This window comes from Artemia sp. Qi Xiang Cuo, chromosome 3, assembly GCF_049724085.1.
Source record: "Artemia sp. Qi Xiang Cuo chromosome 3, ASM4972408v1, whole genome shotgun sequence".
Classification (NCBI taxonomy): domain Eukaryota; kingdom Metazoa; phylum Arthropoda; class Branchiopoda; order Anostraca; family Artemiidae; genus Artemia; species Artemia sp. Qi Xiang Cuo.
Genome location: NC_142796.1, coordinates 85131225 through 85157730, shown reverse-complemented (window position 1 = coordinate 85157730; position 26506 = coordinate 85131225). Strand labels below are relative to the sequence as shown.

The window sequence follows — 26506 nt, the reverse complement described above, 5'->3', positions numbered from 1 at the left end:
CCCACTCCTGTATGAGCTTATACATAATAATACCCATTATGACAATGATAATGAAAAGGCTATCCTATTTGCAACTCTTTTTGTTAATAAGCTAACATCAAATAATCAAAGCAAACTGTCCACAATTCCTATGAACCCTAGTTACCAACCACGCCAAGGATCCGAGTACATAACTAATCCATTTTCTATCCAGGAATTGAATAATGCAATACATCATATTAGGTCCAAAACTAGCAGTAGCTATGACAATATACACCCTACATGGATAAAGAATCTCACACCTTCATACAAACAAGAACTGCTAAATTGTTATAATTACGCTTGGGCATCTTCTAGGTTCCCCAATATATGGAAATGTTCGTCCCTCCTACCAATCCTAAAGAAAAATAAACCAAAGGATAACCCCGAGTCTTATAGGCCCATAATGATTACACCTGTGATGGGGAAAATAATGGAGAAAATGATTTATCACAGACTTCTCTGGTTTGTTGAGAAAAATAACATGATCCCACACACTCAAACTGGATTCAGGAAATACCACTCCTCAACGGATGCTTTCATTTTGCTAACAAATGCAATAAATGAATCTTTCTCAAAAAATAATATCCTAGTGGCAGCTTTCCTAGATTTTGAAGGAGCTTATGACAATGTGAACCACCAAATCCTTTTAAATAAACTTGCAAACCTTGGCGTACCTCCTAAGCTAGTATCCTTTATTAAATCCTTCATAGAAGTGCGAAGTTTCATTGTTTGTGTTGGTTCAGCCTCTTCACCCCAAAAGACAATATCCAAAGGCCTACCTCAGGGAGCAGTCCTCAGTTGCCTCCTTTTTGCCCTATATCTCTGGGACATGAACCTACCCCACACGAATCTACAATATGCTGATGATCTGATGCTATGGTCATCTGGCAACACCTTTCAGATAGTACAGTCACTTTTCCAGTTTGAAAAATTCTCTCAACATTCAGATTTACCCATTGTACCCACCAAGTCAAAAATAATCCAATTTCACCGGAAGCGAAACCATGTTAATGCAAAACTAACTCTAAATAAAACAACTATTCCAGAAGATAATAATATTAATTACCTAGGTCTCATGCTTGACCAAGAACTTAATTTCCACCTCCACATTTCAAACACAATAAAAAAATGTTATAGAAAAGCAAATATACTAAAAAGACTTCTTTCCACACCCTGGGGTTGTAAGGAGAAAATCTTACTCCAGTTTTATAAATCATATATAAGACCCCATATTGACTATGGGCTCCTTGTATATGGTGCATGTGCAAAGACCCAGATGCAAAAAAATGAAACAACACAAAATGATATAATACGTCTCATATTTGGTCTTAGGAAACCCACAAGTACCAAGTTTCTGCTTATGGAGAGTGGATTAACAACAATAAGGGAGAGACGTAGCTTTCTCTTGATAAAACATCTTACAAAAATTGAATCAAATAACTCACACACATTACATAATAGGTTAAGAAATCCAGCCATGTATAGAGGTATTGCAGATGAGTATGCCAATATTCAAAAGAAGTTCCCTGTACCAGCAAAGTCTATTGCACCTACTTTCCCCCAATCCCCTCCATGGAATTGGTCATGTCCCATAATAAATACTGAATTTTCAAAATGGAATAAAGATTTAACCCCCATTGCTTTTGTCCAGAAAATATTTGCAGAACTTTATACAATTACCTATAAAAATCACTTCCAAATATTTGTTGATGGGACAAAAATGAATGAAAAGGTTGAAAGTGGTGCTTTCCTTCCTCATCTGAAAATTGCAATGGGCGTGAGATTATTTAATAATTTATCTATAATGTCTGCTGAGTTAAATGCCATAATCATGGCATTAGAACACCTTAAGCAAAACCAACCTTTGATTGAAAGTTCGAATAATATTATCATATATTCCGACTCTTTATCAAGCCTTGAGTTGCTGGCCTCAGCTCCTCAATATAAGTTGGACATTGACACTTATCATTGTCTCAGTATTATTGATAATCTTGCTTCAAGTGGCATTAAAACTTACTTTCAGTACATTCCTAGCCACTCTGGCATAAGTGGTAATCATCAGGTTGATGAAATAGCAAAAAATGCTGTAAATATTGACCAGCCAAGTGGGAGACCAATCCCAATTAGAGATATTTACCGATGGAGGCTATCAGATATTAATTTTAATAAGATTAATCCTATCTTTTCCCCCTTTTCCAATAAGTATCTTTCTAAAATTTATCATAAAATTCGTTCTGGAACAAATGGACTAAATTTCCTTGCATTCTCATATAAGCTTTCTAATTCAAGTGGTTCAATTCCCCTCTCCCCTCTTTGCAGGCATTGTAATATGAATAATGAAACAATTGACCATTGCCTATTTGAATGTAATATGCTGACGTCTGCACAACATACCTCGCTTTGTAAACTGTTAAAATACTTCAAACACCACAAAATCCCACTATCAGTCAAGAGCCTAGCCAACTATACCTGCACACAGAGCATAGAAATCGACATCTATCATCTTATATTTGAACTCCTAGAGTCGAAAGATCTGCTGAAAGATATCTGAATATATCTAATAAATATGAGGCAATCAAGCCAGTAGCTCTGTAGCCCACAGAGTGAAGCAAAAGGAAAAGGGCTAAATAGTTTTACTGAAAAGCCCGCCTGCTGTTAAATAGAAGAAGAAGACAGTGTGTTTTGTTTACACATTAAGGTAATATGTTTAACCTCACAAGGGCTAGATTTCTTATAAAGTCTTTTGGAATCTTTGAAGTACTACAAATACAGGGATAGGTTGGAGAAAATGAAACTTTCAGGGATGAGTCTACAGGCTAAAGTATGGGTCAATATCTACGAAATCATATTATTGAGTTAGGAATAAAGTGAATACACCATTCGATGCCTTTTTTATGCTGATTGTTTTAACCTCACAAGGACTAGGTTTCTTATAAAGTCTTTTGGAATCTGAAGCACTACAAATACAGGGATAGGTTGGAGAAAATGAAGCTTTCAGGGATGAGTCTACAGGCTTAAAGTATGGGTCAATATCTATGAAATCATATTATTGAGTTAGGAATGAAGTGAATACACCATTCAATGCCTTTTTTATGCTGATTACAAATATAATAAGCATTTCTATCAGAAATGAATTTCAGCCCCCCCCCAATATAGGCTATACCTAACCTACCCCAGACTTGGCCTATATTGGGGGTGGGAGGCTGAAACTCATTTCCGATAGAAATGATTATTATATTTGTAATCAGCATAAAAAAAGGCATCGAATGGTGTATTCACTTTTGTCCTAACTCAATAATATGATTTCGTAGATATTGACCAAAGTATGTCCCGTGAAGGTATTTTGAAGTACCTATCTCCACTCCTTCTCCCTCTAGAGGATCCTGACCTTTGATGACCTTTAAAAATTTGTGTGTTATAAAGTGTAACCTTGCAAAATAGATCTTCTGCTTAAATGAAGTGCAGCAAAATTGTTTTCAGCTTCACCACTTTGATCAATCCCAATTTATAATAAACTCCACAAAGTTAATAAACCCTTTTCCTCGCATAACTTTGTTGACTTTATTGCAGTCGGAAAGAAGTTAAAAATTATTTAACTTTTTCAAGAAAGTCCTCAAAGTTCAACCAATAGCAGAAGACGTATGGAAAATTTCAAATAAACAACATACAAATTAGTTTCTACAAATATAATCGTGCATACTTGTTTAAATATTTAGCTTGCTAAAAGAAACAAAAATATTTTCATTTACTATTAATAGGAAAAAATGCTAAAAAAGATATTTTTTTCAGCTCCATGTCTGAGTATTTCTGTTGCTTTCTATGAAAAACTGCTGTTAAGTCAAACAGATGTAATCCTTGTGTGAGGACAAACATTTTTTTAACTTTATTGACACCATGGGAGCCCCGCTTAAAACTCCCAGCCTTCAGTTTGGTTGAGCAACGCTGAAGCATTGGACAGATATTTTTTTTAAATATCGGCAGTTTTGAACTTAGTTATTAAACATGAAAATATTTAATGCCTTTAAACTCAGTGTTTGTAAAAAGTAACACATTATCAAATTAGTTTGTTCCAAGTAAAGTATTAAAACTAAAATTAAGAAAATCAAATAAAAAATTTTAATTTAATATTTTTAATTAAATTTTGAATACAAAAACCAATATATTTGCCACCTGTATACTTCATAACTGTAAAAAATTAAATGTTTTTGAAAGCGACAAGCAGATAAATACAATATCTCCTAGAAAAAATAAATAAATGATAACATTAGTAAAATAGCTATCTCAAAATTTTCATCGGATGGGTTTGGAAAAAAAGCGTGGAAGGGGGGAGGGGCTAGTTGCCCTTGGATCTCTTTTGACTCTTAAAAAGTGAACTCGAACTTTCAATTTCCAATCAAAAGAGCCCTCTCTGAAGTTTATATAATCATCCCTTTCATAAGAACCATATATAACCCCAGGGCATAGCTTATAATGCCCCCCTTGCCCTGGGGGTTTTGTCAACACCTGAGTTTTGTTATCTGACTTTTGAACTATTATTAACAAAATGGCTAACTTAAAATTTTCATCAGATGCATTTTGGGAAAAAGGGGCGTGGGGGGAGCTAGTTGCCCTCCAATCTTTTTTGACTGTCAAAAACTGAACTTGAAATTTCAATTTTCAATCAAATGAGCCCCCTCAGGAGTTTTTACGAGTACCCCTTCCATAAGAGCCATATTTTCCCCCAGGGCATATTTTACGACGCCTGCCCACGGGCCCTGGGGGGTTGTGTTGACCCCAGAATTTTCATTATATGATTATTGAACTATTTTTAAAAAATAGCTATCTCATAAGTTCTTCTCGGATGATAAACAATCAGTAGAACAATAGTGAAATTTTTTATATAAGACAGTGGAACGCAACTTTAAATGAATATTTTGACCCTATATCCAAGGGCCGTTCTCAGCAAAACAAATGAAGGAAAAAACAAAATAAAAGAAGCTCAAATTGAAATTCAATCATAAAAACTAAAAAAAAAATTCAAAACAGGCCTAGCATCATTACTTCAAAGGAGTTCAACCAGGACTTTGAGTTCTGGACTAGTTGCCCTCCAATCTCTTAACAAAGCCATTTAACAAAATGGCTATCTCAAAACTTTCATCGGATGGGTTTGGAAAAAAAAGCATGGAAGGCGGGGGGGCTAGTTGCCCAGGGATCTCTTTTGACTCTTAAAAATTGAACTCGAACTTTCAATTTCTTATCAAATAAGCCGTCTCTGAAGTTTATACGAGCATTTCTTCCATAAGAATCATATATGCCCCAGGGCATAACTTACAACGCCTGCCCACGGATCCTGGAGGGTGGCGTCGTCACCGGTGTTTTTGTTATATGATATTTGAAATATTTGTAAGAAAATGGCTATCTCAAAATTTGTATCGAATGCATTTGGGAAAAGAAGAACGTGGGGAGGGGGGGCTAGTTGCCCTTTGATCACTTTTGACTCTTAAAAAGGGCACTAGAACTGTCAATTTACAATCAAATGAGCACCTTTCGAAGTTTTTGTGACGACCCCTCCCGTATGAAGTGTCTCTGGGGAAAAAAATAGTAAAACATTGGAGCCGCATTGCCTTTACTATAGGCAACGCTATAGCATTGCAATTGATATTGCGTCATGGAGCGTCAAAACTTTTTTCTTTTTGGTAAGGAAAAATGTTTCCTTTAATTTTTCCTCTTTTATACTGTTTTTTTGGGCCATAAAAATGTCCTTCAAAATTTGAAACATTACCTTTGTTTTTATTATAATAACTGGTGGAATAGCCCTATCCAAGAAAATACCAAACGTCTGTTAAGAAATGTTTGTTGTGAAATTTTTAGTGAGTTTTTAAAATATTGAGGAACATCAAAAGAATTGAATATGTATAATTAGAATTAATTAAAAAAACTTTTTCACAAAATAAGTTTTTCAAAGAAAAGTAAAGAACTTCAATAAACAAAAAATGAGCAAAAATAGAATCAAATAACCTATCAAGCATAGAACTACTACAAATACGCATCGATAATTGAATGAAACCCAAAAAGAACAGAAATTACAATAAATAACCGAGTCAAACTCAAAACGAAAAGAAATTAACATAAGTTGGGCTCAAAACCCATATGCCTTCCCAATGCCAGAACAAAATTTGCACTTTACTGAAAAATATAAATGTTTTTATTTCTATAACTTTAATAAATCAAATAATATTAACATTTTGTTTACTAAATATCAGTATATGTATATTAAACGGATAATGCACATTCATTTGTATTTTTTTCAGTAAAGTGCAAATTATGTTCTGGCCTTGGGAAGCTAACTATTGTAATTTCTGCTCTTTTTCAGTTTGACTCGGTTATTTATTGTAATTTCTGTTCTTTTTGGGTTTCATCTATTTATCGATGCTGATTTGTAGTAGTTTCAAGCTTGGTAGATTATTTGATTTTATTTTTGCTCATTTTTTGTTTAATGGAGCTCTACTTTTTTGTGAAAAACTTATTTTGTGAAAAAGTTTTTTTTTAATTAATTTCTGTTCGTTTTATATTGAAATAGTCTTTTCAGGGAAAAAGAATATAATACTTTAAATCTTTTTGTTTTTTTAAGAATTTATAGTATGGCCTGCTATTTGTATGCTGGAAAATATTTTTCAGCAATTCTTAACAACATACACCCTTTTAAAAATCTGCACACAAATAGTAGTGTCTAATTTAGCTTCATACCTTTTCTAGTTGACCTGAAATGGAAAACTTGATACCATTCACAAAAAAATCTGTTTACTTTCTTTGATAGCTTGGATGCACTTACTCTATTTTGGTTTGGTTAAATTTTAAGAGCAAAAGCAGCCCCGAAAGTTTGAACATAATACCTTCGGTCGTTCTTGGGATACTGCTGAGATGCCTTATTGGGAATTAGCATTAGCATAGTGCATTTTGATTTAATCTTAAGGCAACATTTAGTTTTCAAACATAAAGGCAAATGGGAGGGTGGGTGTGGGAGGGGGGTAATTTCCCTCCAATCACTTTTGACTATTAAAAAAAGCATCTGCCCTTTCTATTTTCAATCGAATGAGCCCTTTTCGAAGTTCCTACGAGAACAATTTCGATGCGAAGTGCCCTGGCCTAAACAACAACAACAACACAAAAATAATACATTATACCCACATCGATCTTTACTATAAAAAAGTCACGCATTCCAATAACTTTCGACTGTTAAAAAGGGCACAAGGCCTTTCAATTTTCAATCGAATGAGCCCTTTTTGCGTTTCTACAACAACACTTTTTATAAACACCTTATATGCCCCCAGGGCATAAATTACAACCCTTACCCTAAGGGCTGTGAGGGTAGTTGTCATCCTCTAAGACCTAATTTCCAGAACTTTCAACTACATAAAAAAAAGTAGTTATCTCAAAATTTTGATTGGATATGTCTGGGATAATTGTGGGTGTGATAAGGGCGTTAGTTGCTCTCCAATCAGTTTCAACTATTAAAAAAGGCACTAGCCCTTTCAATTTCCAATCAAATGAGCCCTTTTGAAGTTTCTATGATAACACTTTCAATAAAAACCTTATATTCCCCCAGGGCCTAACTTAAAACCCTTGCCCTGAGAGTTGGGGGGTGTCATCCACAAAGACCTGATTGCCAGAACTTTCTGCAACGTTCAACAAAATGGTTATCTAAAAATTTCGATTGGATGTGTTTGGGGAACTGGTGGGCGTGACAGTGAGTTTAGTTACCGTCCAGTCACTTTCAACAATTAAAAATGGCACTAGCCCTCTCAATTTTCAATTGAATGAGCCCCTTTTGAATTTTTACGACACCTCTATCTGAAAAAACCTTATATTCCCCCAGGGCACAACTTACAATCTTTGTCATGGGGGCTCTGGGGGGGTTGTCATCCTTAAACAGATAATTTCTAAAACTTTCAACCATGTTGGACAAAATGGCTATCTCTAAACTGTGATTGAAATTACGATATGACTGCAAATTACGTAAAACTTGTCATGAGAAAACATTTTTTTATGACTCATTAAGTTAACGCTCACGATTATTTTCATTATCTTTCAAGTTTCGGGTTACGTACAAGTTTATTAGAAAACTTGGAATGTTTCAAAGTTTGTTTTAAGATTATTTGAAAGTATTTAATCATTCTAGTTACCAAATTTATTGTCAGTTGCTAATCAAACTTTGAGTTGTCTAGGGCATGTTTGAAGCCTGAGGGAGGTGGGAGTATGGCCCCTTACTAGATCCACCAATGGCCTTGCTTGCATAACATGCCTTAGCTTAATCATTAAGCTTTACTATGACATAGCAAAAGACTTTTGCAAATGTCAAAACAAATGATTTTAGTCATGCACATCTCTAGGAATTTCATTCTCGGTTATCATCTCCTTTTCTCAGTAAAGAGAAAAAATTTTTAAAACCTAGTATTTGGCTATCTCCTTATTGAGCTTCCCAGTGCTACAGACAATAAAAATCAAACCAATATTAATAAAAATATGCGAAAAAAGGAAGTGACTAAATTTAATTAAGTTGCGACTCGGCAATTCATGCCGGCCACATAATTTTCCTTTGAGAAAAAACTGATAAAACATTGGAACTGAAATATCAATGCGAACCACTAAACTCCCTATTCAAATGTCATCACGTTATGGCATTGTTCAAATAAAACTTATAATTACCTTGATTGCCCTTATAAATTCATTCTTAGTTTTCTTTTCCAATCTCAAACTAGTGTTATCTTTACCTTTTCCATTATTACAGCCTGACCTAGCAGAAATAGTAGTAGAATTCAGCAAAATATCTTACGTTATTTCCCAAAATTAATGTGAAAATGCGTTTCTTCTTTTGTAAACCTGGGGTATGGAATAACGTATTGAACATGTTTCTTGCAGTGGCCTCTTGAGTTTACAATTAAAATAGTCAATTAGCCATATTTTTTTTGTAATTTTTTAAAAATAATTTTTATAATCCCAGCCAAGGGGGTATTTTCCAGGGAGGGTACTTTTCCCCGGGTATTTGCCCTTGGGGGGGGGGGAGTATTTTCCGCGGGGAGGTGTTTTCCATGGGAAGGGACTTTCCAGAACGTATTTTCTGTATTGAAGCGATTTACTTCATTGAAATAAACTGAGAGGACAATGAAGCCAATCATTTCAAAAAAAAGGTTGTATACATTTGCGACACCAAAAACGGGGCTATACATTTTGTTGACCGGTGTTTACCCCCCTCCCCTCGGAAAATACGTTCTGGAAAGTCTCCTCCCATGGAAAGTACCTCCCCGCGGATAATATCCCCCCCCCCAGGAAAATAACCCATGAAAAGTAACCTCCCTGGAAAATATCCCCGCGGCTGGTCGGTCTTTAATCACTTTCGACTAAAAAAAAAGGATAAGAACTCTCCATTTGTGATTTAATGAGCACCCTCCGATTCTCATTTTTCAATTTTCTCAGTTTGGCTTAAACTGTCAATATAAGTAGACGGGACCAATGGTAAGCCCATTTGTCTGGCAAATACAACAAAATAATAAGGGCTATCGTTGTCTTAGTAAACAGTTCTTTTCCACCTTTGCTGGCTCACCCCCTGTCTTTCTGCTTTTGCAATCATAAATAATACAGGTTTGCACTATTTTACAAAGTTGCTCGAGCTACTATGCAATGAAGCACTTAACCAAAGGAAATGGGAGGAGCTATTATATGGGCCGAGACCCTTGGTGACCGATATTTTTTAGTTTGATCCTACGGCCTAGATATGTGTACTCATGTTTCGGACAAAGCTGAAGCCCCAATAGAACGAATGGCTAGAATGGAAGCTAGGTAGCTCTTCTTTGTTGCGGTCGTTAGTCGTTACCAAAGTATAAACACATACAACAAGTACTGACAAAACCTATCCTCTCCACACAAAAAAGTGACCCTTTGTCCGCGTCTCCGGAGACGATTCCATTCCTATTCAAACCTGGCGACTAAATTTTTCAAGTTCCGTAGGTGATTATACTTGTTCCGTAAAAGCTGTATTAAATTTAATATATTGGCTTAGAGGGGTTAAGTAGTACAGCATTTCCCCTCTAGAGGCGCTGAGGCACGCGGAGTCACTTTTAAACAGTTTTGTCAGTACTTGTCAGGATGTGTTTATACTTTGGTCGTTACTTATTCATGAAGAAATAAACTAAAATTTTGAAAGAGGACAAATTTTGGACATTCAGATTTACCCATTGCACCCACCAAGTCAAAAATAATCCAATTTCACAGGAAGCGAAACCATGTTAATGCAAAACTAACTCTAAATAAAACAACTATTCCAGAAGATAATAATATTAATTACCTAGGTCTCATGCTTGACCAAAAACTTAATTTCCACTTCCACATTTCAAACACAATAAAAAAATGTTATAGAAAAGCAAATATACTAAAAAGACTTCTTTCCACACCCTGGGGTTGTAAGGAGAAAACCTTACTCCAGTTTTATAAATCACATATAAGACCCCATATTGACTATGGGATCATTGTCTATGGTGCATGTGCAAAGACCCAGATGCAAAAAATTGAAACAACACAAAATGATATAATACGTCTCATATTTGGTCTTAGGAAACCCACAAGCACCAAGTTTCTGCTTATGGAGAGTGGATTAACAACAATAAGGGAGAGACGTAGCTTTCTCTTGATAAAACATCTTACAAAAATTGAATCAAATAGCTCACACACATTACATAATTGGTTAAGAAATCCAGCCATGTATAGAGGTATTGCAGATGAGTATGCCAATATTCAAAAGAAGTTCCCTGTACCAGCAAAGTCTATTGCACCTAATTTCCCCCAATCCCCTCCATGGAATTGATCATCTCCCATAATAAATACTGAATTTTCAAAATGGAATAAAGATTTAACCCCCATTGCTTTTGTTCAGAAAAAATTTGCAGAACTTAATACAATTACCTATAAAAATCACTTCCAAATATTTGTTGATGGGTCAAAAATGAATGAGAAGGTTGCAAGTGGTGTTTTCCTTCCTCACCTGAAAATTGCAATGGGCGAGAGATTATTTAATAATTTATATATAATGTTTGCTGATTTAATTGCCATAATCATGGCATTAGAAAACCTTAAGCAAAACCAATCTTTGATTCAAAATTCGAATAATATTATCATCTATTCTGACTCTTTATCAAGCCTTGAGTTGCTGGCCTCAGCTCCTCAATACAAGTTGGACATTGACACTTATCATTGTCTCAGTATTATTGATAATCTTGCTTCAAGTGGCATAAAAACTTACTTTCAGTACATTCCTAGCCACTCTGGCATAAGTGGTAATCATCAGGTTGATGAAATAGCAAAAAATGCTATAAATATTGACCAGCCAAGTGGGAGACCAATCCCAATTAGAGATATTTACCGATGGAGGCTATCAGATATTAATTTTAATAAGATTAATCCTATCCTTTCCCCCTTTCCCAATAAGTATCTTTCTAAAATTTATCATAGAATTCGTTCTGAAACAAATGGACTAAATTTCCTTGCATTCTCATATAAGCTTTCTAATTCAAGTGGTTCAATTCCCCTGTCCCCTCTTTGCAGGCATTGTAATATGAATAATGAAACAATTGACCATTGCCTATTTGAATGTAATATGCTGTCGTCTGCACAACATACCTTGCTTTCTAAACTGTTAAAATACTTCAAACACCACAAAATCCCACTATCAGCCAAGAGCCTAGCCAACTATACCTGCACACAGAGTATAGAAATCGACATCTATCATCTTATATTTGAACTCCTAGAGTCGAAAGATCTGCTGAAAGATATCTGAATATATCTAATAAATATGAGGCAATCAAGCCAGTAGCTCTGTAGCCCACAGAGTGACGCAAAAGGAAAAGGGCTAAATAGTGTTACTGAAAAGCCCGCCTGCTGTTAAATAGAAGAAGAAGAATTTTGGAAGTCAGTCTACACAGTGTCTGTCAGGTAATATGTTTAACCTCACAAGGACTAGGTTTCTTATAAAGTCTTTTGGAATCTTTGAAGCACTACAAATACAGGGATAGGTTGGAGAAAATGAAACTTTCAGGGATGGGTCTACAGGCTAAAGTATGTCCTGTGAAGGTATCTTGAAATAACTACCTCCACTCCTTCTGCCTCTAGAGGATTCTGACCTTTAAAAATTTGTGTGTTATAAAGTGTAACCTTGCAAAATAGATTGGTCAATATATACCAAATCATATTATTGAGTTAGGACTAAAGTGAAAACACTTTTCAATGCCTTTTTTTATGCTGATTACGAATATAATAAGTATTTCTATCGGAAATGGATTTCAGCCCCCCCCCTATATATGCCAATTCAGGGTTGGGTTAGGTATAGCCTATATAGGGGGGGGAGGCCTGAAATTCATTTCCGTTAGAAATGCTTATTATATTCGTAATCAGCATAAAAAAAGGCATTGAATGGTGTATTCACTTTATTTGAAACTCAATGATATGATTTGGTATATATTGACCAATAGATCTTCTGCTTAAATGAAGTGCAGCAAAATTGTTTTCAGCTTCACCACTTTGATCAATCCCAATTTATAAGGTTTTAAAGTTATGCTAATACATTTCCTAAATTAAAAAAAACAACATTGATATGATTTAAAATTCTACTCAAATAACAAGAATTTCTTTTTCAGAACTAAATCCAGAGAAACAGAAACTTTTAACTGAAAATTAAGGTAAAATGTTGTTTTTTCAAAATTTCTATAGGTAGGCCTATAGACCTGCCATGTAGGCAAATTTCAGGACCCTCTAGAGGGTGAAGGAGTGGATATAGGTTCTTCCAAATATCTTCCCAGGACACACTTTAACCTGTAGACCCATGCCTGAATGTTTCATTTTCCAAACCCAACCCCTTTCTAGGATAGCCAAAAGTAGCTAAAGTAGAGTTTTACCTGTTTTTTTTTTCTAAATTTAGGAAATTTGTTTACAGATCTTTGAAACCTCAGAAACTAGGACTGAGCAAAGTTGTGAAACTGAGAATACTTTTCTTGTATTTCATTTAAGCAAAAGATCTATTTTGCAAAGTTTCACTTGTATAACACACAAATTTTTAATGGAGATCAAAGGTTGGTGCCCTCTAGAGAGAGAAGGAGTTGATGTAGGTAATTCAAAATACTGTCTCAGGACATTCTTTAGTTTGTAGGTCCATTCCTGAAAGTTTCATATTCATAATCTAACCTCTTTCCAAGATAGGAAAAAGTAGCTTGTCTAGAATTTTACCCAACCAAGTTCTTCTGTCCTTGTTTTCACAGGATATTTATTAAAGGAACAATTGTTAATTCAATCACAGCAAGTTTAGAGTTTCCACAGTATATTTACATTTGTTGCAAACAATCAAGTTTTTACTGTTTAAAACTTGAGAACACAATGGTTTTATCTGTCTGTAGCCTATTAAGAAACAATTAGCTCTGTGGCTCAGTGGAAAACCAGCAGTGGGTGACAGAATATATTGGAATTATATAATTTGGGCCATATATTTGCACATTAGAGGGGAGGGTAGGGCATCCCTCAATGGGATAGGAGGAGGTTGAAAGGAAAGATTTAAGGGAAATTAGAGCCTCTTGGGATAGTGTTAAGAGAAGCATTTGAACAGATTGAGATGGAGGAAGAGTGTGGGTAGCTCGTTAGCCTCAGACAGGTTGGGCTGCATTAAGTTGTTAGAAGTAGTATTAGTATTACTTGGGCTAGGTCTATATATTGGACCATAAAAGGGGAGGGGTGTATTAGCAAGCAAATTGAAAATTTCACTTAGGAAGAGTATAAAAAAGGAATTGATTAGCATGCTCACATTGTCCCTAGACCAGTTATGGAATCTTGTATATATTTACCAAAATTTACCTCTGGATAGTTTACATAAAAAGCTAATAGACTAGAAGTACTACTCTTCTGAAGGAAAGATATTAAAACAAAAAGGGTAGGATTAGGACAACATTTTAGGACAGAAAGAATATATATATATATATAGATATATATATATATATATATATATATATATATATATATATATATATATATATATATATATATATATATATATATATATATATATATACATATATACACACACACACACACACACATATATATATATATATATATATATATATATATATATATATATATATATATATATATATATATATATATATATATATATATATATATATATATATATATATATATATATATATATATATATATATATATATATATATATATATATATATATATATATATATATATATATATATATATATATATATATATATATATATATATATATATATATATATATATATATATATATATATATATATATATATATGAAAATAGCAAAACGTTTTTTTTTTTTCAAAATCTATAAAAGGAAAGATATAGGGGATAATTGCCCATCCCCTTTTCGTGTCCCTACCTTTCTGTCCTAAAATGTTTAGCAAAGTGAAAAAGAAAAATATAGCATAATTTTTTTTCAACTTTTTCCTGCTACCCAAAAGAGCAACCAATCTGGACCTGTATCTTTTGTTTATATTTTCATTTGTTTTTACTTTTATTTTTATGCAATAGCTATTTACATCTTTCGACATGTCTGTCTATTGAATTTGGTTTAGTGTTGGGAAAGTATCCAGAAAAACTACCCCATAAAAATCAAAATTGTCAAAAAAAAAAAAAAAAAATCTGGACTGATGAGATTTTTTACCAGAATCAAGGATAGTGATAAAAAATTAATAATTGTTCTAATTAATTATCAACTGAGACAATGATTATAATAGTATCAGGAGCCAGGGCTTCATCTTTGTCTCAGCACTTGGCATGGAACAAGCCTGTATATATTTGATTCTCTAATTGCATCAGCATAATCATCCTGCCATTCTTTGGTTTTAAGTCATGAGGTGTCCAATCAGTGATTTAAATCAAATTAAGAAATTTTAGCTAGACTTCAATTCCTCCTTCCTGTTAATGCGTCAAAGTATCATTCATTTCATCAGATTTGTTTTCTCCTGGGACTCGTTTTCATTTTCACTATTGCTTATCTTCTAACCACAGATTTTGTTTATGATACAATGTTAAAATCCATATACATTATCTTCTAACTGAAGATGATCATCCGTAGGTTTTTGTGTCATTATGTTTATTTGGGATTCATTGTTATGTTTGTTGTCACTTGTCTTTTAGCTGCAAATCTTGTTGCACTTCATATTTGTGCATCCTTGTGTATTACCTTGTGTAATTTGAGACATGTCATATATACTAAAACCAGTTCCTGCCTCCTGTTTATCCACCGACTCACATGCTAAACTAACATATTTCTTCATTCCATTGTAATATTGATTTGTCTTCTCACTGTAGATTTCATTGTGCAATGTTTTCATGTGCAGTTCAATGTGATTTTGCTGTTTCTTATTTCATGGCACCTTGTGCAATTTTGTAATTTTTAAATTACAAAAATGTGTAATTTTGTAAATGCTGTTTCTTGTAATTTGTCACCTTGTGCAATTTTCAGTTGATTAAGTTGAAACATACATATATGTCTCAAATATAGTAAAAATTGGCAATTCAATAAAAAAAAATTAAATCCATATGTGGTTGTGTAGTTTTTGGTTGTAGCAAAAAAAAAAAAAAACTAATGTGAGAACTCACCAAAATAAACTAAAAACTGATGGCACCAAACAGCTGAAGAAGATGTAACCATCTTTTGAGTGTGTAGTTGTCTTTGGATACTTATATTTTGCAAGCTGACCAATGATCTGCATAGCACAGGTACGAATATCCTGATTCTCTGCCTTTGGCTGAGAGTGCAATGTGTGGTTGGGGGAAAATCATCTGATGCTTCCTGTGTTTTCCCCCATATTTCTCCAAGTGCCCATTTAGAGTTGGGTCGACTCTTGGTTAGGCTTACAGGGTCACAGCACTGACCCCCGTTCCCAACCAAATAACCAGCAACACCAGGACTCAAACCCCATCCTCACAAACAAAATATTTCAAGTCTAGCATGCTAACCTCTCGGCTAGGACGTCGGTTTTTCGATAGATTTCAATCAAATTTATGAACAAAAACAATACAAGTACAAAAGCGAAGGTGTAGAAAAATTCAATTAGTATTTAACAGTCAATACGAACACAACTAATGACAAGTCACTGTAGTGCCAATCCGCCTGAGATTAACTCAGCTATGCAGGCTCCTCCATTCCAATTTCTTCAAAGCCTTCCTCTTTACACCCTCCCAGGAATTACCCATTCCCATAAGTCTATCCCTACGACTTCATCCTACCCCATTTGGGAATGACCTGTTTCTTCTTTGGCCCTTCTTTGATGGCTGACTGACAAGGACAATCTGTGGTAATCTATCATCCGCAAAACGTGTCCCAGTCATCTCAACCTTTGTCTCATTACAACCCTAGAAAGCTTGTCAATGATTATAGCCCTAACAGCCAATAGTTTGTGAGATAATTAGGCTCCACTGATAAAAACAAATAATTTGGCTCAAATGATGTTTTTTATAAGAGCGTCATGATAATGACTGACTATTTTTCAAATATTTTGTCTGGGGGTGAGGTGCATCATTGAAAAGATCGATAATTGAGGTTTTAGGGACAACATCCTGGTAGTTTTTCCAATAATCTACGTTTTTTTTGTTTTTTTTTTGAAGCAGCATCATAACCAAAGTTATCCCTCCCTACTCCAGAAGGACTGACTGTGCGTTTATGTATCTTTTTACATGTGTAATTAAGTATTGTATCTTATTTTTTTTTAGGAATATGCTAGACTCTAAGAAAGCTGCTAACAGCAGTGAGCTTGAACTCGATACGTCGAACTCTAGAAACAGTGTATGGCTTTTGAAAGTCCCAAAGTATATTTCAAGCAGATGGGAGAAGTCAAAATCGGACATGCCTGTTGCAACTTTAAAGATTGCTAAAACTCCTGGTCAGAAACCATCGGTTTCTCTATCTCTCACAGAAGAAGCAATGAGATTAGAAAGTGATTTGATACCAAAAGACTATAAGATGCTTATTACTCCTATTCAAAATCAGTCACTTGGTGATTTTTACGAATATCAGCGGGATAAAAAGGAGGATTTCCTGTCTGATGGTGTTAAAATATGTATGGCTGGGAAAGTGATGCAACGTTTAGAATGTCAAGCTGCTACGTCTGTTGAGTAGAAATGTTTGCAAAGACTTTTGTGTGATTATTCCCAGAAATATGCAAGTATTTCAGATGTCAATGTGACCAAGTCCACTTTCGTAGTTTTTGAGGTTTTAACACCAAGGCATTCCATGTATTCCCAAGTATCTCACTCTACTATATCTCACTGTTTCCTTTAAAAGTTCTTCTAGCGTACGTATATCCGTATTCACACTGTATACTTGCTCAATATTATCTCTTATATACGTGTAAAATTCCATGTAGCGAAGGGGGAAAGACAAATTCCTCTCTGTGTATAAAGGTTCACCAAATTCTAGCCAAAATGCAGGACTGTTTTCTTCCTGAAATAAAGATTAAACCATTATTTCAAATAACTTTATTAATGTTTTCTATACAATTTAAAAAAGCAATCCGCAAATGATTCAGACATTAGAATTAATACATTGTTTCAACAGTTTTTTTTCTGGCATAGTTGAAATAAATATACCTTACCCTTTTCCAAGAAAAGCATAAAAAGTTGGGCCAGCCAACTCCAACCGTTGTATATGAGTAGCGTCATTACCCTTAGCTCTCTTTTCACGAGGAGTCACTCATTTCTCAAAATTTTAGTTCAGATTTTACGGAAATAGTTTATTTTCGAACCAAAACAGGGCTTTTTTTTGTAACCAAAGTTTGAAATTTGAGTCAGAGAAAATTTATTTTCCATAATTTTCTTACAAAAAACTAGAGTTTACGGTCAATAGTTGTTCAAACTTAAATTTTCTGTAAACTTATGTCTAATGATAAACTTGTTAGAGTGACAAAAAATTTTTTTCCACAAGAGGGCAATTTTCAACTAAAAGTAAAGAGCTGCTAGACTAAATCAAAGACGAGCACAAATAATAAAAAATAATTGTTCAAACTTAAATTTTCTGTACACTTATGTCTAGTGATAAACTTGTTAGGGTGACAAAAACTTTTTTTCCACAAGGGGGAATTGTTCAACTAAAAGTAAAGAGCTACTAGACTAAATTAAAGATGAGCAGAAATAATAACGAATAATTGTTCAAACTTAAATTTTCTGTAAACGTATGTCTAATGATAAACTTGATAGAGTGACAAAAACTTTTTTTTTCCACAAAGAACATTTTTCAACTAAAAGTAAAGAGCTGCTAGACTAAATCAAAGATGAGCAGAAATAATAACGAATAACTGTTCAAACTTGAACTTTCTGTAAACATGTGTCTAATGATAAACTTGTTAGTGAAAAAAACTTTGTTTTAAAAAAGAGGGCATTTTTCAACTAAAAGTAAAGAGCTGCTTGACTAAATCAAAGATGAGCAGAAATAATAACAAATAATTGTTCAAACTTAAATTTTCTGTAAACCTATGTCTAGTGATAAACTTGTTAGAGTGACAAAAACTTTTTTTCCACAAGAGGACATTTTTCAAATAAAAGTAAAGAGCTAATAGGCTAAATCAAAGATGAGCAGAAATAGTAACGAATAATTGTTCAAACTTTAATTTTCTGTAAACTTATGTCTAGTGATAAACTTTTTAGAGTGACAAAAACTTTTTTCCACAAGAGGGCATTTTTCAACTAAAAGTAAAGAGCTGCTAGACTAAATCAAAGATGAGCAGAAATAATAACGAATAATTGTTCAAAATTAAATTTTCTGTAAGCTTATGTCTAATGATAAACATGTTAGAGTGACAAAAATTTATTTTTTACGTAAGAGGGCATTTTTCAACTAAAAATAAAGAGCTGCTAGACTAAATAAAAGACTAGCAGAAATAATAACGAATAACAATTCAAACTTAAATTTTCTGTAAACTTATGTCTAGTGATAAACTTGCTAGTGACAAAAACTTTTTTCCACAAGAGGACATTTTTCAACTAAAAGTAAAGAGCTACTAGACTAAATCATTGTTCAGCATAGATGAAAGGTCCAATACCTCAGTTAAACTAAGAGATTAAATTTTGATATTGTTTGACAATTTACTAAATTTTAAGGTTTTCTTTAATTTCAAAATGTTTTTGTCAGTCACCATCTTTAGTCATTCACAAACAATACTGAAGAAAACCAATTTCCACTGTTTATCGACATTAAATTATTAAGAAGGCTATTATTTCTTTGAAATACAGATTTAAATTTTTAATTTTCATGTTTTGATTTTATATTGATGAAGAATTTAAGCACAACTTCAACTAGTTATTTTTTTTGTTTGGCATAGATGAAAGGTCCAATACCTTAGTTAAACTAAGAGATTAAATTTTGATATTGTTTGACAATTTACTAAATTTTAAGGTTTTCTTTAGTTTCAAAATGTTTTTGTCAGTCACCATGTTTAGTCATTCACAAACAATACTGAAGAAAACCAATTTCCACTATTTATCGACATTAAATTATTAAGAAGGCTATTATTTTTCTGAAATACGCATTTACATTTTTAATTTTCATGTTTTTGTTTTTATATTGATGAAGAATTTAAACACAACTTCACATAGTTATTTTTTTGTTCTTCATATATTAAAGGTTCAATATCTCAGTTAAAATAATAGATTAAATTTTGATATTGTTTTAAAAGTTACTCAATTTTAAGTTATAATTTTGAATCATAGTGAGATTTTAAGTCACCATGAATAGTAAGTAACAAGAAATAAGTAAGAAAAACAAAGTCCTTTGCTTATAGACATTAGAATATTACGAAAACTATAAGTTCATTGAACTACTCATTTGCATTTTAATTTTAAAGAGTTTGATTTTTATATTGATGAATACTTTAAACACAATTTCAACTAGTTATTTTTTTTGTTCATCTTAGATGAAAGGTCCAATATCTCAGTTAAACTAAGAGATTAAATTTTGATATTGTTTGACAACTTACTAAATCTTAAGGTTTTCTTTAGTTTCAAAATGTTTTTGTCAGTCACCATCTTTAATCATTCACAAACAATACTGAAAAAAACAATTTATAAATATTTATAGTCGCGCTTATTAACACTACTGCTCTAAAATCAACCGCGATGACCAACCCATCTCGCTAGGTAGTAAAATGCTATGAGAGAACTGAACACACGAAAGACAAATTCATTTAGTTTTAATTTTAAGTACTGTGTATTTACAGTTTTAAATTAAATTAAATAAACCTAGGGCAAAATCTAGGGGGTGAGCATTCAAAACGAAGAATATCTTCAGCTCGTAAATTGATCCTAAAAATCCAGGTGAAACGACTATTTATCCCCAAAAAATGTTTTTCAGACTCGTCAACTGTATTTTAAAATGCAGGTAAAGAAATCCTCCACCCCCCTCGCTTACCTGACAAAATATGGTTTTGATAGCCCCTAGAATTTGATAGCCTCTAGGGTTAGCAGCTTAGTTTAGGTTACACTAGGTTAAGGGGCGTGCCACTTAACCTAGTGTAACCTAACCTAAGTTGCTAACCCTAGAGGGGCTTGAGGATGGGGTTACTCGGGAGAATCTTTCCGTGGAGGATGTTTCCTTGGGTTAGGGGACATTTCTATGAAGGGGGCGCCGGATTTCCCAGGATTATTTAAAAAACGATCAGAAATTAAATTACAAAAACAAGTTTTTTCAACTGAAAGTAAGAAGCAACATTAGAACTTAAAACGAACAGAAATTCTAATTAAACGGTCTTTGTTATTCAGGGGTTTGTGATTTAAACAAAATTTTAAATATAGCATAAAGAGCGTGGTATTGCCTAAGGGGAGAACCCCCTCATATACGTAATAAAAAAACAATAAAAAAAACTAAGTGATACAGCTCAATAGTGATCGAAACTTTTAAAAACAGAATTTTGATGTCAATAAATGTATCAAAAGAATGGGATTATAATGCTGATTCTAAATATATAAATTTTATTAAGTTTAGTGTTACTCATCAAAGGCTACGAGCCTGAGAAAATTTACCTGATTTTGGATAGAGGGGGAAAAATCCCCTACAATTGAAATAATTTTAATGAAAATCACACCGTCAGACTCAGCGTATCAGAAAAACCCTATTACATAGGTTTCAAGCTCATATCTGCAAAAATTTGCAGCTTAGTATTTTTTGCCAGAAGAAAGATCACGGATGCGTGTTAATTTTTTGTCAGAGGTAATCGTACCGACCCAGTGGTCCTAGAACATCAAGAAACAGCTCATTCAAATGGAAATTAAAAGTTATAGTGTCCTTTTCAGTGACCAAAATGCTGGAGGGCAACTTGGCCCCCTCCCACGCCCCCTTTTTCCCAATTTCGTTTGATCAAAATTTTGATATAACCATTCTGTCCAGTATAGTTGAAAAACCCAAAAAATATATCTTTGAAGGTAACAAATTCACCCTAGAGCCCTTATAGAAAAGCCTTAAAGTTTTAAATTTTCCAATTGTATACGCACAGTATTTGTTATTGTGAACTATGCATGCATTTTTTTTTGAGGGGGGGGGGTGAGTTTTCTGCTGTTTTTTCCACAAGGAAGCTTTTCCATGGGAAGGTAAGTTTCCAGGGAGAAAACTTTTCACGGGAAATTTTACACTGAAGGAATTTGCCAGAATTCTGATATGAAATTCTTTTTATGTGTCTTGCTTTCATTTTATCGACTTACTTTTACGCGTGGACATGTTAAAGGTAATTGTGTCAGGTAAATTATCACCAAGATTGAATTATATAGAGAATATTTCTGTTGGGAAAAAGTGCCGTTAGGATGTAGAAATAGAAATATAAATGTTGATGAAAGACGTTTTGTTTCTGCTCGAAGCCTTTCCCATGGGGGATATGTGATAAATTGTAGACAATTAGTGTTTTATATTTTTCACCTCGCTTGATTTTCGTAATAATTAACCGTTATTATAGTTTATTTTGTGGTTTTGAAGGTTTTAAAATCAGTGGAAATTGGAATATAGACAGAGATATAATAATGAATTGTTCAAATGTAGGCGATGTTTCTCCAATGGTTGATGTGAGTTTAAATAACTTTTTTAAGACACGATTAAAGTTGTTTTTAAATTCTTCATAAATATAAAATCAAAAACATAAAAATTAAAAATGTAAATGCATATTTCAAAGAAATAATAGCCTTCTTAATAATATAATGTTGATAAACAGTGGAAATTGATATCATGGTCAACCTTAGCGGGTGCTCAGTGGTGGATCGAGAGCAAACTCTTGGGGAAGGACCAATGTGAAAAGTGTGTCAATGAGCAAAATCTTATGGGGGAGGTGCAAAGTGACATAGGGGCCAATAATTGACCATATTGACGAATTTATTCTAAAAAAGAGTAGAAAAGAAAACACAAGGACCAAGGGTGCCAAAAAAAGTCTTGGGGGAGCGAGGTTCCCCCTCATCCTCCTGGATCCGGCACTGGCTGGTGGCTATACCCCTAAGTACTGTACAAGCGAAAACCACATGAGGAAATCTGGCACCATCTTCTAGATAAGTTGCGCATAAAAAAAAATAATAATAATAATCGGCTGATATCCGATTTTTCTTTTTCTAATATCCACTAATGACACTTACACATATATCAGTCGGGCCCTAGAAGAAGTGAGTGACATAGCTCTGAAGAGTGGGCAGAAGGTGGAGGGTGCACAGGAGTGTTGGTCGGACACGGTTGGGTACTGCGATGACTTGTCAATAGTATGACTAGTAGCTTTGTCTTATACAGAAATTTTTGATGATGATTGCATTTAATTATAGATAAACTAGTCAAAAACATGATGCTTTGTAATATTTATCCAATAATTGTTAACGTTTTTGATTAAATGTTTCTTTTATTAAACTGCGAAAAAGCAAGTTTCCCCAAAAAATGTTTTGTGCAATTTCTACACCTCCTCATGTCATAATAAACCTTTTTTGCTAATAGGGGTTTTAAATTCAATTTAAACGATAAAGTTACTTTTTAGGAGGTTGACTTCACAATTTTCTGCAGTAAAGCAAAAAATTATTCAGGACCATATAATGGATATCTGATTAAGAATTGGGCGAGGGGGGAGTTATACCACAAAAAATATTCTAGGGGCTATCAAAACCAGATTTTGTCAGGTATGCGGGGGGGGGGGGGGGAGGATTTCTTGACCTGCATTTTAAAATACAGTTGACGAGTCTGAGAAACATTTTTTGGGGATAAATAGTCGTTTCACCTGGATTTTTAGGATCAATTTACGAGCTGAAGATATTTTTCGTTTTGAGTGCTCACCCCCTAGATATTGCCCTAGGTTTATTTAATTTAATTAAAAACTATAAATACACAGTACTTAAAATTAAAACTAAATGAATTTGTCTTTCGTGTGTTCAGTTCTCTCATAGCGTTTACTACCTAGCGAGATGGGTTGGTCATCGCGGTTGATTTTAGAGCAGTTGTGTTAATGAGCGCGACTATAAATATTTAGAAATTTGTTTTTTTCTGCAATTTCCGTTATTTACTGAAGGTGGCTTCTGAACACAATATTTTGAAAAGATAGAAATCCTTAAAATGTTGATGTGTGTACAAAACTATTCATCTGCTACTGCCTTGATTAAACCAAAGTCGAAGAAAATGCAGTAGAACCGAACAAAAAAAATAACTAGATGACTTAGTGATTCATTTCATACACAATATAAAATCAAAAACAAGAAAATTAAAATATAAATGCGTATTTCAAAGAAATAATAGCCTTATTAATAATTTAATGTCGGTAAACAGTGGAAATTGGTTTTCTTCAGTGTTTTTTTTTACTGACAAAATTTGGCTAGTTACAACAATATAGGGAAGCTAAAGAAAACCTTAAAATCAAGTAGTTTTTAAAGCATTGACAAAACGTAACGTCATGTGTGAACTACAGTACTGGAAATATCGTCTGTTCCGAACAAAAAAATAAATGGTTGCGGCGGTGCTTAAATTATTAATCAATTTGAAATCAAAAACAATAAAATAAAAAATGTAAATGTGTATTTCACAGAAATAATAGCCTTCTTAATAATTTAATGTCGATAAACAGTGGAAATTGGTTTTCTTCAGCATTGTTTGTGAATGATTAAAGATGGTGACTGACAAAAACATTTTGGAACTAAAGAAAACCTTAAAATTTAGTAAATTGTCAAACAATATCAAAATGTAATCTCTTAGTTTAACTGAGGTATTGGACCTTTCATCTATGCCGAACAAAAAAATAACTAGTTGAAGTTGTGTTTAAATTCTTCATCAATATAAAATCAAAAACATGAAAATTAAAAATGTAAATGCGTATTTCAAAGAAATAATAGCCTTCTTAATAATTTAATGTCGATAAACAGTGTAAATTAGTTTTCTTCAGTATTGTTTGTGAATGACTAAAGATGGTGACTGACAAAAACATTTTGAAACTAAAGAAAGTCTTAAAATTTAGTAAATTGTCAAACAATATCAAAATGTAATTTCTTAGTTTAACTGAGGTATTGGACCTTTCATCTATACCGAACAATGACTTAGTCTATTAGCTCTTTACTTTTAGTTGAAAAATCTCCTCTTGTGGAAAAAAAGTTTTGTCACTAACAAGTTTATCACTAGACATAAGTTTACAGAAAATTTAAGTTTGAACAATTATTCGTTATTATTTCTGCTCATCTTTGATTTAGTCTAGCAGCTCTTTACTTTTAGTTGAAAAATGCCCTCTTGTGGAAAAAAAAGTTTTTGTCACTGTAACAAGTTTATTATTGGACATAAGTTTACAGAAAATTTAATTTTGAACAATTATTCGTTATTATTTCTGCTTATCTTTGATTTAGTCTAGCAGCTCTTTACTTTTAGTTGAAAAATGCCCTCTTGTGGAAAAAAGTTTTTGTCACTCTAACAAGTTTATCACTAGACATAAGTTTACAAAAAATATAAGTTTGAACAATTATTCGTTATTATTTCTGCTCATTTTTTATTTAGTCTAATAGCTCTTTACTTTTAGTTGAAAAATGTCCTCTTGTGGAAAAAAAGTTTTTGTCACTCTAACAAGTTTATCACTAGACATAAGTTTACAGAAAATTTAAGTTTGTACAATTATTCGTTATTATTTCTGCTCATCTTTGATTTAGTCTAGCAACTCTTTACTTTTAGTTGAAAAATATCCTTTGTGGAAAAAAAAGTTTTTGTCACTCTAACAAGTTTATCATTAGACATAAGTTTACACAAAATTTAAGTTTGAACAATTATTCGTTATTATTTCTGCTCGTCTTTGATTTAGTGTAGCAGCTCTTTACTTTTAGTTGAAAAATGCCCTCTTGTGGAAAAAAAAGTTTTTTTCACTAAAAAGTTTATAACAAGACATAAGTTTACAGAAAATTTAAGTTTGAACAATTATTCGTTATTATTTCTGCTCATCTTTGATTTAGTCTAGCAACTCTTTACTTTTAGTTGAAAAATGCCCTCTTGTGGAAAAAAAAGTTTTTGTCACTCTAACAAGTTTATCACTAGACATAAGTTTACAGAAAATTTAAGTTTGAACAATTATTGACCGTAAACTCTAGTTTTTTGTAAGAAAATTATGGAAAATAAATTTTCTCTGACTCAAATTTGAAACTTTGGTTACAAAAAAAGCCCTGTTTTGGTTCGAAAATAAACTATTTCCGTTAAATCTGAACTAAAATTTTGAGAAATGAGTGACTCCTCGTGAAAAGAGAGCTAAGGGTAATGACGCTACTCATATACAACGGTTGGAGTTGGCTGGCCCAACTTTTTATACTTTTCTTGGAAAAGGGTAAGGTATATACATTTCAACTATGCCAGAAAAAAAATAACCAGTTGAAACTATGTATAAATTCTAATGTCTAAATCATTTGCGGATTGCTTTTTTAAATTGTATAGAAAACATTAATAAAGTTATTGGAAATAATGGTTTAATCTATATTTCAGGAAGAAAACAGTCCTGCATTTTGGCTAGAATTTGGTGAACCTTCATACACAGAGAGGAGTTTGTCTTCTCCCTTCGCTACATGGAATTTTACACGTATATAAGAGATAATATTGAGCAAGTATATAGTGTGAATACGGATATACGTACGCTACAAGAACTTTTAAAGGAAACAGTGAGATGTAATAGAGATAATAGAGAATATTATGTAAAAATAGTGAGGAAACTATGTTATTAATATTATAGTATTTTTGAAAATAAAAATGTTTCGCCCAAATAATCTTCTGACGGCTGACTCTAGACTGACCCCGATTCGTTAGCCCTAGCATTCTAACCTAACCAGAAAAGAAAGGGAACATTTTCGATTTCGAAACAATTTTATTGAATAATTACAACAACAACAATAATACTAAGCATATACAATTAGCGATACAGTTTATTGTCTTCGATATGTTTCACTAATACACTTAAAGCACATTGAA

The 26506-nt window shown here is 33.1% G+C and overlaps 1 pseudogene across 3 annotated transcripts; it reads left to right on the top strand.

Annotated features, from left to right (window-relative positions):
- The first annotated feature begins 2515 nt into the window (after positions 1-2515).
- Positions 2516-26275, top strand: LOC148954676 (general transcription factor IIF subunit 2 pseudogene; annotated as a pseudogene). Of its 3 annotated transcripts, XR_016141585.1 has the most exons (4): positions 10167-10216; positions 11958-11982; positions 16801-17381; positions 26027-26275. The product of XR_016141585.1 is annotated as a general transcription factor IIF subunit 2 pseudogene, transcript variant X2 (transcript). The 3 variants fall into 3 exon arrangements; XR_016141584.1 differs by lacking the exon at positions 26027-26275 and having other exon boundaries at positions 16801-17550; XR_016141586.1 differs by lacking the exons at positions 10167-10216; positions 11958-11982; positions 26027-26275 and adding an exon at positions 2516-2719 and having other exon boundaries at positions 16801-17551.
- Positions 26276-26506: the final 231 nt, after the last annotated feature.